Consider the following 15,435-nt stretch of genomic DNA (forward strand, 5'->3'; position numbering starts at 1 on the left):
AATAGCCCCAGAAAAGTACAATAAGAATTTCCCTATCAATATCTGGGTCATCAATTGTTATATTCTGGTATCTGTTCTCAAAAGATTACTTTAAGGCTGGATAGACTGATCACCCTTAATGATTTTCAAAAATTATTGAGAGATATAAATTGAGTTATATCTAGTTTGGCTTCCTAAGAAACTGTTGCTTATATAGCTCCGATCTCTCGTGTACAGGAACATTTACTAGCCATACAAAGCCTACTATGGAGACACTCTCATCCAATTTTTGTAGGACATCTCCGAGCCCATTCTGATTTTCCTGGCTCTTTGAGTGAAGGAAATGCCATTGCCGACTTTAATACTAAAACAGATAGTGCCATAATGATGATGAGAGAGTCTGGTTATGAAGCAGTCTGCAAAGCTCATACAACCTTCTACCTTAATGCAAGGACACATCAATTCCATTTTAAAATTACTAGAGACCAAGCTATTAATATAGTTAAGAATTGTCCCCTATGTGCAGAGTTCTTAACCTGTTCCACACCTTGGAGTTAACCCTTAGGGTGTCATGCCTAATGATATCTGGCAGATGGATGTTACCCATGTTCCTCCTTTGGCCAACTACAATTTGTTCATGTATCTGTAGATACGCATTTTCATCTTATATTTGCCTCTGCTCATACTGGAGAAAGGCTTAAGGATGCTAAGAGCCATTGTTTACAAGCCTTTGCTTACATGAGGATGTCCAGACAATTAAAAACTGATAATGGCCCTGTTATACTAGTCAGGGTTTCAACTCTTTTTACAATTTTTTTTTAATCTCAAAAAAGATGGGTATCTCTTACAATCCTCAGGATCAGGCCATGGTGGAGCATGCACATTGCACAATTAAAGCCTATCTTCATAAAAAAAAAAAAAAAAAAAAGGGGACGTTTACAGGGTCTCCTCATAATCACCTTTCTCTTGTCCTTTATATTTTAAATTTTTAACTATTAATGGTGCTGCTCGATCTGCAGCCGACAGGCATTGGCACTCTCGGTCATCTGACTATGGAAGAATGTCACTACTGGACAATGGTGCGGCCCCAACCCAATTCTAGTATGGGCCCAAGAGTTAGTTTGTGTCTTTCCACAAGATGCAGATAACCTTGTTTGGGTGCCTGAGTGTCTGATTCGCCATATGGAGAGGAACCATGATTGTAGCAGCAAACGAGATGGTCTGATGGGCCTTCATCAGAATCTACTCATTCTGATGCCTGTGGGTCTGAGAAGCCCTATGTGGCCCTTTTTCCTGACCATTAATTATAATTTGGGCAAAGCAGCTATAAATTTACACTTATCCAAAGGATTAGAATTTCACCTTCATTTCAGGCACTTGTGTTCTGGTTCCCTTCTTTTTTGTTGTAACTAATGCTACTAATTTTGGAGGAAGTCTCAATTGTTCTCAGAAGGCCTGCTGACTGGTTAGCTGCTGAAAAGAGTTTCAGGATGAGGCAGTGTTACCATATGATCATCCAGTGTTCTATGATTGTTATTATGACATGGTCATTATGATATATAATAAGCAAAGTTAGCACTGATTCAACTACAGGCATTTAGAGGGAGGAACACTTAGGAAAGGAAGAGTTTGTTCTGCCGAAGACAACAACAAAATAATTCCTAATGACATTCTGCTATCTTCATAGATCAGTGTCTCACTCAGTTATCACCAGAAAAGCTTCCTTTTGCAGTAAGTAGATGGGAACAAGTATAGGGGTCCCTGACTGGATAATGTGTACAGAGTGGGTGAGTTTTGAACACCTGATCCATTTTTTTTTCAAGATGGGGTTTCTCTGACTGTCCTGGAACTACCTCTGTAGACCAAGCTGGCCTTAAACTCACAGAGATTCACCTGCCTCTGCCTCTACTTCTGCCTCCTGATTGCTGGGTTTAAAGGCATGCACCACCACACCTAGCTTGGAACACTCAGTCTTAAGTGGAATGTCTTTGTTAAACCCCTCTTCAGAACTCCGCAGAAGAGGAGGCAAAAAAAAATTGAAAGAGGCATAAGGATGGAGGACATCACAGAGATAAGACCTTCTAAACACAGGAGGACTGATACACATCTGAAATTGCAAACTGGGGCAGCATTTGTGGGGCCTGCAGGTGTCTCAGCCAGATGTGGTTCCATTGTTTAGAGAATACACACAAGCCCCTGCCCCCAATCAAGAGGGTATCTCCAACTGCCTCTGCCTACTAAATGCTGGGATTAAAGGTGTGCACCACCAACGCCCAGTTCTTTTATTTATTTTTAAAGATATATTTTTATCTCCACCCCTCTCTCTCTTCTGCTCTCTGGTGATTACAAACCACTCAGCCTGAGTACTGGGAACTCAGGTCCTCTGGAAGAACAGTAAGTTCTCTCTGGCTCCTCTTTTATTTTTAATTAAAAAAAAATTAAATTTATCTAATTTTGTAGGTGTGTGGAGGATTACTGTGGCCCTGCTATCCACTTCTACCATGTGGGTTGTGAGGATCAGACTCAGGTCATCAGGCCATAAAGTGCTCTCACTGGCTAAACCACCTCAGCAGCCCTCACTTTTCCCCCTGTCGACTCTTGGATTCTTATCATTCCTCTCAGGCCACGTAATTGTTTCCACTGTATTCTGTAGAGCTGGCTTAGAGGTCATAAATTCTTTATCGTGGTAAATCTCTCTTCCCCCTCCCCACAACTTCAATTATGCCAGATAGTTTTGCTGGGAATACTCAGGATTGGCAGTTGTGGTCCTTTAGAACTTGATGCACATCATCCCAATTCCTACTGGCTCTTACATTTCTATTGAGAAATCAGCCATTGTTCCTTTTGTTTGTTTGGTTGGTTGGTCTTGGTTTTTGTTTTTTTCAAGACAGGATTTCTCTGTGTGGCTTTGGAACCTGTCCTGCCACTTGCTCTGTAGACCAGGCTGGACTTGAACTCACAGAGATCTGCCTGTCTTTGACTCCCAAGTGCTGGGATTAAAGGCATGAGCCATCACTGCCCAGCTGAGAAATCAGCCATTGTTCTTATGAGCCTGCCTCTGCATGACTTGGTCTCTCTCTCTCTCTCTCTCTCTCTCTCTCTCTCTCTCTCTCTCTCTCTCTCTCTCTCTCTCTCTCTCTCACACATACACACACACACACACACACAGACACTTTCCCTCTCTTCCTCTCTCTCAACTATTATTCTTCTCTCATACATTACATCTGGACTGCCATTTCCCTTCGCCTCCCTCCACATTTCCAAGTCCCTTCTCATCTGCCTCCCCCAGATCAACTCCTCCTGTTTCCCTTAAAAAAATATCAAGCCTCCCAGGGATGTCTACCAAACATGGCCTAACAAGATACGATAAGACTGGACACAAACCCTCATATCACGGCTGGATGTAGCAACCCAGAAGGAGGAAAAGGATACCAAATACAGGCACTCACCCACTCTACTCCCACTGTTAGGAGTCCCTCAAGAACACCAAACTACACAACCATAATGTATATGCAGAGGACCTGGCTCAGACCTGTATAGGGTCTATGCTTTTTGCTTCAGTCTCTGTGAATCCCTATGAGCACTTCTTAGTTGATTCTGTTGCCCTAATTCTCAGAATGTCCTTGACCCCTCTGGCTCCTGCAATCCTCCCCAGCCCCTGCACTGGTATTTTTCTCTTGCAGTTTTTAATACACTATTTTTTTTGGTATGGCTAGTGTTTTATTATGATATGATGTGGGAAGGTTCTTTTCTAGTCATCCTATTTGTCTATTTGGTGTTCTATAGTAGGGTTAAGGTATAATTTTCCCTTGTTATACTTGTATTTAGCACACCAGGCTCTATCTCCCCCCCCCATCCAGCGAGCTGGAATATTGTCTCTGACAACAGTTACTATTCAGGGATAGACCCACTAAAAACAGAAGAATAGTCAACTACAAAACATCCTTTAAGTGACATTCATTTTAGGCAGTAAGAGACAGTGGTAGTACTGTGTGGACTTATTGGCTATTGTGGGAAAGATTCAAAAGAAAATATAAAAAGAAGACAGTATGACAAGTGATTAGTACTGAGTTGATAAAAGTAGAATATAGAAAGGAGAACTGTGAGAGCAAAGGGGACAAGAGATAAGGCTGTTTGAGGTAAAAGTAGCCTGAAAAGGGACAGTTAAAGATATGTTATCAGACAATGTGGTACTGTCCCCATCTCTCAGGAGGCTGAGCCGAATTGGTCCTGCAAACCATGCCAATCTTTGTTCTTTGGGAGAAGAAAGAGAAGGAAACATTAGGGAGGGGGGAGAACTATTGGGTGAGAACTGAGCAGGGTCATACTGGTGTGCTGATTTGATACTCATTTAAATAGAGCAGAAATGTATGTGAAGGACAGGCAGAGAGCTACGTGGACACACAGGACTGACTGGCCTGATGACTGGATTCTTTCTGTATTCTCTTGTGTTCTTTTCCTGGTTCCTAGAATCTGGTCTTACTGATCCAAGCTCTTTTGCAATGGTTCCATTTTCTTCTTTGAATCTTGCTTTGGATGAGTGAATTATAATGCTGTCCCAGCCTATGAGCAGTGCTCTACAGGTAAAATTTCAGATGATGGTGCCACCTCCACAAGTGCCACCATGGTCCTGGTGGCCAGTGCTGACATTACCCCATGCAGTTTTTCCCAGTGCCCCATGAACTGATTGGACTCTGTGCAACAGCTCTGCTGTTGCCTTCAATTCCCACCGAGTTTTCAGCTCGCTGAATACTGTGGGGATCTGATTCAATGCTTCTTTTCCACAGCCCCATGACCCTTGTTCTGAATTTCTCAAGAGCATGCTTCACAGAAGGCCTTGGGCTGTCCAGCTGCTGACACAGCAGAAGTCATTTTGATAATGGCATCTTGTTTTTCTCCATTAGTTGCCTAGTGCCAGACACTCAGTGCCAAGGGGAGGAGGCCCCCCTACCCTTCTCCTTCTGCTAATGTGTCTGCTGCTGCCCTGGGAATGGCCTTTTGTCCAGCTGCAGAGTGTGTGTTACTCTTTTGATAGCTATTTTTCAGCTTTCCCCAGATTATTCCATGGGTACGATGCTGGCAGACCATGAGTATGCATCACTGCTATTTCAATTTTTTTCTTTCTTCCTTTTTATTCAGTCTAGAACCCAAGCCCATGGAATGGTGATGCCCACATCTAGGGCATGTCTTTCTACCTCAAGTAACCTGCTCTAGAAAATTCTTCATAGACCTGCCAAAAGTTCTGTCTCCTAGGTGATTCTATACACTGCCAAGCCGACAATATTAATCAGCACAAAGTCACCACTTGTCCATTTGACACCCAAACATATTGCTTTTAGGTGGCAACCTCCCACCCTTAGTTTCCTATGGTCGTTTTTAAATGCAACATGCATTCAATCCAAAGTCACAAGTTATTAACAGTTTCAGGACTGTTCAAAAGTGCAAGTGCAGCGCCTCTTTTAAGGCTCCCACAACTTTTTTTTTAAGATTTATTTATTTATTTTTGGGAGGTGGTGGCGCATGCACACCTGCCTTAGTCCCAGCACTCGGGAGGCAGCAGACGGATCTCTGGGAATTCAAGGCCAGCCTAGTCTACAAGAGCTAGTTCCAGGACAGCCTCCAAAACCACAGAGAACCCCTGTCTCGAAAAACCAAAACCAAAAAAAGAAAAAAAAATATTCATTCTATTTATTTATTATGTATACAGTGTTCTGTCTCCATGTGTCCCTGCAGGCCAGAAGAGGGCAGCAGATGGTTGTGAGTCATCATGTACACTAAGCCATCTCTCCAGGCCCATTGTCAGCCAGCCTCTTAACTGTGATCCCCTACAACATGAAAATTTTGCTTGAGCTAGGATGGATGGTGGCTTAGTTAGTAGAGTGCTTGCCTTGTAAGCAGGAAGACCTAAGTTTGCCCAAGAGCTCACATTTAGAAAACAAACATACACCAGATACTGGTGTCACACGCCTTTAATCCCAGCACTCTGGAGGCAGAGACAGGTGGATCTCTGTAAGTTCGAGACCAGCCAGGACTGTTCCACAGAGAAGTCCTGGCACACATATGCACACACGCACGCGCGCACACACAACCCAAACCTCAAACAAAACCCAGTTGTGGTGGTCCATGACTGTACTCCCAACTCTGGGGAGGCAGATACTTAGGGCTCTCTGGCCAGCCAGACAACATTATTAGGAGAGGTTCAGACTAATATGAAGACTCGTTCCAAGAAAAGTAGGTAATTTCTAAGGACAGACGGACACCCAAGGCTGACCTTTGAGTACTAACACACACACACACACACACACACGTGTACACACACACCAAGTTACATATTTTCAACATAAAATGGTTGGAGATGCTTGGATGGTTAAGAGCACTGACTGCTCTTCCAGAGGACCTAGGTTCAGTTCCCAGCACCCACATGGCAGCTCATAACTGTCTGTAACTCCAAGATCTGACACCCTCACACAGACAAACTTACAGGCAAAACACCAATGCAAATAAAATAAAAATAAATTATTAAAAAAAGAAATGGGTGCTTGCTTTGCTCGTACATATATACTAAAATTGAAATGATATAAAGAAGATTAGCAGGGCCCCTGTGCAAGGATGACATGCAAATTCATGAAGCATTCCATATTTTTTATTAAAAAAGTAATGGGAAATCTTCAAGGAAATATCAAACCACAATAAGAAAAAACCCAGCAGGGAAACACCAAGTCCTGCAGCTCCATGTTGGGCATCTGGGGTTGGCAATGGAATTAGCTGGTCTACTAAGGGCTTTGGGAACACTGCACAATCAGCCATGGTTCCTGCAACACACATAGCCTCTGTCTTGAGCCAGCTCTATTCAATGCCTATAGGTTTCCTCACTAGATATCCCACAGTCCTGGCATAACTAATATTCTGAGGTCTCTATTGAAATATAGGCTTTATATTCACAACTTTACTCAATGGCCTCTTAGGGCCTCCTTGAAGGAAATCCAATCCTGAGTTACACGGGTTGGCCTCCATAGTCTTCTGGAAACTGGAAACAAGCCTCCATGTCCCCCTCACTCTTGCATCTATCATCCCTTAAACCAACAAGTACCATGTGTGTGGATAGAGCTGGCAAATTCTGCTACCAGTTTGAGATATAACCTACCATACCCTTGGACCACAGCCTCTAGGCTGGCCCTGGGCAAAACGTTTCTAAGTGGTTGTTTTCCTTGACAGCATTTGTTATTCAAATTTCACAAGAGTCTCATAAGATGGAGCTTCAGGGCATCTTTCTTATTATCTTAGGACACAGCATTCTCTCTCTTTTAAAATCTCCCTCTCTGAAACTGACTAACTAACCCTAACCCTTCATCTAGTAGCTGATGGAAACAGAAACAGACACCCACAGCTAAATACTGAGCCGAACTCCTGGAATCCAGTTGCAGAGAGGGAGGAGTGATAAGAAAAAGAGTCAAGACCAGGCAAAACCCCACAGAGACAGCTGACCTGAACAAGGGGGAGCTCATGGACCCCCAGACTGATAGCTGGGAATCCAGCCTTGGACCGACTCAGACCCCCTGAACATAGATCTCAGTTAGAAGGCTTGGACAGTCTACGGGATCTCAGACAATGGAACTAGGATGTATTCCTGGTGCACAAAAGGACTTTGGGAGCACATTCCCCATGGAGGGATACTCCTGTAACCTAGAGGTAGGAAGGAGGACCTAGTCCCTAATCCAAATGACTTGACAGATTTTGATGATCCCAACTGGAAGGCCTCAACCTCCCTGTGGAGTGAGGGGGATGGGATGGGAGAGGGGGATCAGGGGACATGGGAGGGTGGGAGGGAGAGGGAACTGGGATGGATATGTAAGAATATTAAAATATATTTAAATTTAAAATGACATAAAAAAATCTCCCTGTCTGGCTGGGCTGTAATGGCACATGCCTTTAATTCCAGCACTCAGGAGGCAGAGGCAGGTGGATCTCTGAATTCAATGCCAGGTTAGTCTACAGAGCTAGTTCCAGGACAGCTGGGTTGTTACACAGAGAAACCCTGTCTCAAACAAACAAATAACAAAAAAGAAGCTCTTTCCTTGTTCCTCTAAAGAGGCAGTCAGGTCTTTACCTCTCTCCCTTTTTCTCCTTCTCTATCTGTCTCTTTCTCTTTCCCCTTCTCCCTTCCCTTATTCTCTTCTCCCAATAAAACTTTCCACATAACACCTCCACCCCCAGTGTGATGTGTGTGTGTGTGTGTGTATGTGTGTGTGTGTTTGTGCACACACGTGTGTGTGTGCCCATCAATGCAGGTACTTGTGGAATACAGAAGAAGGTATGTCAGATCCCTTGCATCTGGAGTTACAAGTGGCTGTGAGCCTCCTGACATGGATGCTGAGAACTGAGGTCCTATCCTTCAGAAGACCAATATGGGCTCTTAACCACTGACTCATTTCTCCAGCCCCCAGGGGGGTTCTGTTAATGTGTTCACCTCCCTGTCTGTCTGCCTGTCTATTTCCATCTCTCTTAGATTTTCATTATTTTTTCCTTTTAGATTTAAGTTTTTGTTTTTGAGATTATAGTTTCCCTTTCTCGTTTCCCTTTTCTCCTGCCAATCTCTCCCATATACCCCTTTATACTCTTCTTCAAATTCATGGCCTCTTTTTTCACTAATTGTTACTGCATGCATGGATGTTTGTGTATATACATATATTTCCTAACTATATCCTGTTCAGTCCATATAATGCTGGTAGTATGCATATTTTGGGGTTTGACTATTTGCTGACCTCTTTAGCAGTTACAATGTACTTTCTCAGGATCCATCTTGACTGTACCTATAAACTTTCTCTTTTCCACACCAACCATCATATTTTCCTATCTTTTTGTTCCACCTGTTTCTCTAACATTAGGCCTGGACATTCAGTGACAATGACACAGCCCAAATACTTCATCCAGATCTCCTCCACTAAACAAATTAGTCTATTACTTTTGAATTCAGCTTCATTCCAGTTCCTAGGATACATGTAGTATTAAGCCGGATTCTTTGCTAAAACACAGCTTCAATGATCTGATTCCTGGTAGAGGTCTTTAAAAAAAAAAAAAACTTATTATGCAATGTTCTCCCTGCATGTATGCCTTCAGACCAGAAGAGGGTGCTAGATCTTATCACAGATGGTTGTGAGCCACGAGACACTTGCTGGGAATTGAACTAAGGACCTCTGGAAGAGGTCTTAACCACGGAGCCTTCTCTCCAGGCTCCTGCCCCTGATAGAGGTCTTATTCCCTTTCAAAACATCATGTGCTGGGCCTGTACTGTCTGGATTTTTCTCAGTATTCTTGCCTTCCAATCTTCCGTAAGAATGTCCCATTAGGGACCTCAGACAGTGGAGCCAGGATGTATCCCTGGTGCACAAAAGGACTTTGTGAACATATCCCCCATGGAGGGATAACTGCCTTAATCTAGAGACAGGAGAGAAGCCCTAGTCCCTACTTCACAGGACCTGTCAGATCTACATGCCCCCAACTGGATGGCATTCCCCTACATATGGAATTGGGGTGGGGGGATGGGAGGGGAGGGTGTTTAGAGTGCATGTGAGAGGGCAGAGAGGGTAAAAGGGAGGGAAGGAGGGAGGGAGGGTTGGAGGGAGGGAGGGAGGGAGGGAGGGAGAGGGAACTGGGATCGACACGTAAAACAATAAATTAAATTAAAAAAATGTTTTGACTCCAAAATTTAAGTTGAAGGACAAGTTACTGGGGAAAAGGATTTCTATTTTTATTTCCACAGAAAATGAAAAGATGTGGATTCCTTCCAGACTAATGAGGTTTGATCACGCCAGACCGCCTGAAACAGAGTACAAGCTAATCCTACATTCAAAACAGCTAGACAAAACAGCCCTACAGACTACAGCCAGGATATCTGAATCTTCTTCGAATCCCACCAAGACAGCGCCCCTTACCAGCAGGAAGTAGCTTGGAAAGAACGACGCCCAAATTCTCAAATATTGTGTATAAATGTTTGTTTTCATTTAATTGGACTTTGTTATATAAAAATTAAATAAAATAAAAAAAATAAATATTAAAAAAAAGAATGTCCCATTAGGCTCTACTTAACAGCATTCTCAGGCTTTTTTAGTCCACAACCACAAACTCTTTCATGTTTCATTCACAAACCAGCTCCAACAGTCTAAGAAATATACAGTTAGTATCCTAGTTTGTTTTCTATTGTTGTGATGAAGACCAAGACCAAAAGGAACTTGAGAAAGAAAAGATTTAGTTGGCTTACACTTCTTGTCACAGTCCATCCCTGGGGGTTTACTCAGACCTTTGTGAACTTTCTTCCAAGTTCAGTTTTGGACTTGATCTGGAAAGCCATGAAATCTATGGAGCTGTATCTTAGGATCTGTTTGAGGGTTCCAGATGAAAGTTCACAGGGCTCTTCTGGATATTTAAGTCTTAGCTAAATTAACTTAGCCAAGTTAACCTCTCACTGCTGTGATGACATCTGAGCCCTTGTTCTCAGCAAAATGGACCATCTCCTCAAATTGCAGTTCAAGCATACTAATTCTCGAATCATTTCCTGGTCCTCTAGTCAACTTACCTGTTCTATAAAGAAAAAAGAATCTTGTTCAAGTCACATTTGCTCCTGTAACTGGTCATATGAAAGACAGCTCCCAGGATTTGAGGGTGTTATCTCTATACCTACAATTATGTGACCTTGAAAGAAGACCCACATGCCATACAAGATTGTAGCCTGAGCCTGGTATGGTAGCGCATGTCTTTAACCCCAGCACTTGGAAGGCAGAGGTAGGCTGATCTCTGTGAGTTCAAGACCAGTCTGGTCTACAAGAGCTAGTTCCAGGACAGCTTCCAAAACCACAGAGAAACCCTGTCTCAAAAAACCAAAACCAAAACCAAAACAAAACAAGAATGAAGAGAAGCCAGGGCTTCTTGACTCTCTAACTCTTATCCATAGTGGTATCCATTACTCCAAGTTCTAGCTCTAAGAACTTTATATGAGGCTTTAATCAAAGATTAATGCCCATTGAGCTATGACTGTTTCTTTTTTATTTATTGGAAGAACTTTCTGAAATAATCATATCAATGGTAGCAATCTGTTACAGCCTGATATTTGAAGTTAGAAGACCACGTTTGAGTCAAAAAAAAAAAAAAAAAAAAAAAAAAAAAAAAAAACTCTCATTGCCTCTTAAATATACCTCCATCAAGCCCTTAGTAAATTACTGCATTTTTAATGTTTTGAACATGGACTTCCAGTGACTGGAACAACAACAACATTAATAATCCTTGACAGGGTCTTATGTAGCCCAGGCTGGTCTCAAACTTGGTATGTAACTAAGGATAACCTTGAATTCTGTTTGGTCTTTATGCCTCTACCAGCCAAGTGTTGGGAGGAATGTGCTATCAAGTGTTTGGTTTGGTTTGGTTTCTGTCTCCCGAGTTCTGGGATTAAAGGTGTGTACCACCACACCTGGCTCAAGTGTTTGTTTTTGAGACAGGGTCTCATTCTGTAGCCCAGGCTGGTCTGAAACTCAATACTAGACCAGGCTTGAATTCGCAGCAATTTTGCCACTATCTCTCATGTAGTTGGATTACAGGTGTGAGCCACTAAACATGGCTATTTGGTGTTTTACACACACACACACACACACACACACACACACACACACACACACACACAGTTTACAGAATGAAACAGAAGACTGAAAAATGTGGTTTTTAGGTTGTTGTGGTTGGATGAAGGCACACTAGCTATTGTTCACTCCCTATTTACTTGAGAGATGATGTGTGGGCAGCAGCATTAGGATCACCTGGGAGCTTTAGAAGGACTAAAGGCTCTCAGGTTTTAGTAAGATTCCAGGGTAATTGGTATGCTCATTAGAATTTGGAGATGTACTTACTACCTAAATCTAAACTGGCTTGGAACATGCATCCATCTTTCACTAGAGGGCAGGATACCACAGCTGACAATCCTAACAGATTATATCCGATAGGAAGAAATTATCATTTAAATATATACTAATTAAGGTCTGGGGGTGTAGATCAATGGTAGAACACCCACCTATCACACACAAAGCTCTGGATTCCATCCCCAGCACCAGAGACTAAGACAGTCTTTCACCAGAGTTGGTGGTTTGCACATAATTCTGGAACTCGAGGGGTGGAGGCAGGAGAATCTCCAGTTTCAGGCCAGCCTGCGGTAGACAGTAGAAACCTGTCTTGAAAACAAATTTCCCCAAACATGATTCCGTTATCAAAAAAAAAAAAAAAAAAAAAAAAAATAGTGAGTGAATGCTGAGTGACCAAGTACCACAGAAAGGACCTCACCCTTGTTCTCATTTGTGTGAATGAGGTTTGGGAGATATTTTTTTCTGAATGAAAAATTAAAAGCAACAACAACAATACCCCTGTGTATTCATCCAATATGGACTCTCCCCATATTGTTGGAGACAAGTAAGTCTTTTCCTCAGTACTCGGGATTTCAGGGATTGGACGATAATGCCCCTCTACTCTAGGAGTGTACCCTAGAGACCGGGAAGTGTGAGGGTTTATTACAGGCAGGGCAAACACCTTCCAGTGCTACAGAGCAGATAACGTCTCTTAAGGAGAAAAGCAGTATGCTAGGAAAGGTTGCCTGCTAGGCCAGCAGCATTGGATGGAAGCTGACTAGTGGTAAACAGCGACACATTGTGGCAATGATATACAATGACAGTCGTGGCAATAGACCATCCCTCAGTCCACACCCCTTTGTATCTGGGCAGCCTCCTTTTGCACAGTGTATAGATTGCTGGATACATCAGAGGAAGACGTCCAAGAGCATGGAAATAAACAGATGGTTAATCTGGTGAACAAAAGTCCAATCACGTTGCTGGTTTTCATTTAACTTGAGAAATGTGAAATCATGAATACATCATCAAAAATTGAAGAACTGTTCCTCAGCCTACACATCCATGTAATTGTTAGTTCTCTTTTCCCAATCAGAATACATGAAGAGTACAGGGGTCCAGTTCATCTTATTTATGCCCACCATCTGAGAACCTAGCTCATGGTAGACGTTCGAAAAATGTTTTGAATTTGTTTGCTTGACATTTTACAAAATTTTGTTGCATGTGTATGGGTGTTTTGCCTGCATGAGTGTAGGAAGCCCAGAGTGGCCTGGAACTGGAGGCAGTCTTACTGCATGAGGCACCACCAGTTAAAAAAACACATGTTAAATGAATTTGAAATATTCTAAGAAGTAACATAAGACATGGCCAAATATGCAATCCAAAACTAGCCAAAAGTATAGTCTAATGTGTCCTTTCACTCTGTTACTGCAGTAGCAGATTGTCTCCACTGGGGGCTTCCTTGAGCTGCCACCAACACTGCTCCGGACTGTTTCCCTGCTCCTGCCCCTTTTCATGATCCCCTCATCCAACACTGTTTTCTTTTTTCAATACAATTTTCCTAAAAATCCTTGACTTCCTGCAGTGCCACTGTCACTATTCTTAACTCTCCCTAACCATATCCAGCGGTCCTTAAATAGTTCCTGTAAAGCGAAGAGCCTCCAAAGCGACATTTATTTTCCTTTTCTCTCCTCCCAACCTTTCGTATACTGTGCTATGGTTTACTCAAGGATTTGCCTTCATTTCAGAAACACAGTATCATATAGCTCATGCTAGCCTGGAATTATTTATGTAGCCCAGGCTGGCCTTAAAATCCTGCTGATCTTGCTTCTGACTCCCTAGTCATGTGGTTAAAGGTGTGTGCCACTATACCTGGCAAGAATTTATTTATTTTCACTCTGAGTACTGTTGGTTTCCCCATATCCACAAGTATAACATTTGAGAATTTGATTAACTGTACATCAAAAATACTCATTTTGAGGAGGGAGAGATGAGAAAAAGAAAGGTGAGGGGTAAAGGGGGAAATGCTCAAATGACACTTTGTCTCAAAACACAAGAACCAAATAAAAGAAAAGAAAAATCAGCAGTTGCAGATACATGCAATGTAATCAAGACTCCCAGTGGCTGATTTACTCTAGCCAGGTAGGCTAACTGCAGACCTCTCTCTCTCTCTGCTCCTCTAAATCCAACCCACCCCCAGTCTCATCACCAGCTCTGCTGCAGAACACCTGCTGCAGCCTCCCTTCCCCCCCACACTATCTCCAGGGGATCACACATATTTTCACTCTCTAAACTCCTTACCTGCAATCATCTCATCACTTTGTCCCAGCCCCCAACTCCAGCAGGCACTGCCACAGGCCATGGCAGAGTGGGAAGCCAGTAGGTTAACAGCACATCTTCACCTTTCCCTCCATTCCTCCAAGTCCATCCCCCATACTTATCCCCAGCTCTGTAACAGACATTTTGGTGTGGCCTCTCCTCACTGCTGTGGCCTTTTCATTCTCCGCCATCATTCCCAGGCGACTAAGTGGATCCTACTGGAACATCCTGCTTTCCTCCCTCCTGTGAGCCACCAACCCCATCCCCAGGTCATCCCCATCCCAAAATGTCAGCTTCAAATTCCTAGAAACATGTTTCATCTGGAACCACCAGTGGCCATACTTATCAGGACCCCAATGAGTTGCTTGTTAGGCAACACACAGCGACCACACTCTCCTAAGAGCCACAGAAAACAGACACCAAGGAACCAAACACCCTCCCAACAAAGAGTGACCAGATATCAACACCTAAATTTGTATTATGCACATTCCTAGATGCCCTAGACACTAGTATAAAGCATAATCAATTATAGCCAATAAAATATGTCACCACTGGAGCTCAGCAACCCTACCACAGCAGGCCCTGAATATTCCAACACAGCTGAAGTACAAGAAACAGACCTTAAAACACACTTTATGAATAGGATAGAGGTTCTTTAAGAGGAAATTAATAAATCCCTTACAGAGATCGATGAGAACACAAACAGTGGAAGGAAATGAATACAACCGTTCATGACCTAAAAATGGAAATAGAATCAATAAAGAAAAGCCAAACTGAGGGAAATCTGGAAATCAAAATTTAGGAACTCGATCAGGAATGGGAGAGGCAAGCTTCATTAAAAGAATATAAGACATGGAAGAGAGAATCATATGCGTTGAAGACTGGTAGATGAAATGGATACTTTGGACACAGAAAATATTAAGTCTAAAAATCTCCTGACATAAAACATCCAGGAAAACTAGGACACAATGAAAAAACTAAATCTAAGAATAATAGAGTAGAGGAAGGGTCAAAGGCCCAGAAGATATTTTCAATAAAATCATAAAACAAAATTTCTGTAACCTAAAGAAGATGAAGGGGAGATGGTAGGAAAACATGAGGATTAGGAAGGTTGAGTTGTGGAAAGGACAGAGAAGAAGAGCAAGGAAAGAGATACCTTAATAGAGGGAGATATTATGGGGTTAACAAGAAACCTGGCACTAGGGAAATCTCCAGGAATGCACAAGGATGACCCCAACTAAGAATCTAAGCAATAGTGGAG

General features: G+C 42.6%; 1 non-coding gene across 1 annotated transcript; it reads left to right on the forward strand.

The window, feature by feature from the left end:
• Positions 1 to 6,518: 6,518 nt before the first annotated feature.
• Positions 6,519 to 6,623, forward strand: LOC127218600 (U6 spliceosomal RNA). The gene has a single exon (XR_007834208.1). It is a non-coding gene; the product is annotated as a U6 spliceosomal RNA (small nuclear RNA).
• Positions 6,624 to 15,435: the final 8,812 nt, after the last annotated feature.

This window comes from Phodopus roborovskii, unplaced genomic scaffold (assembly GCF_943737965.1).
Source record: "Phodopus roborovskii unplaced genomic scaffold, PHOROB, whole genome shotgun sequence".
Classification (NCBI taxonomy): Eukaryota; Metazoa; Chordata; class Mammalia; order Rodentia; family Cricetidae; genus Phodopus; species Phodopus roborovskii.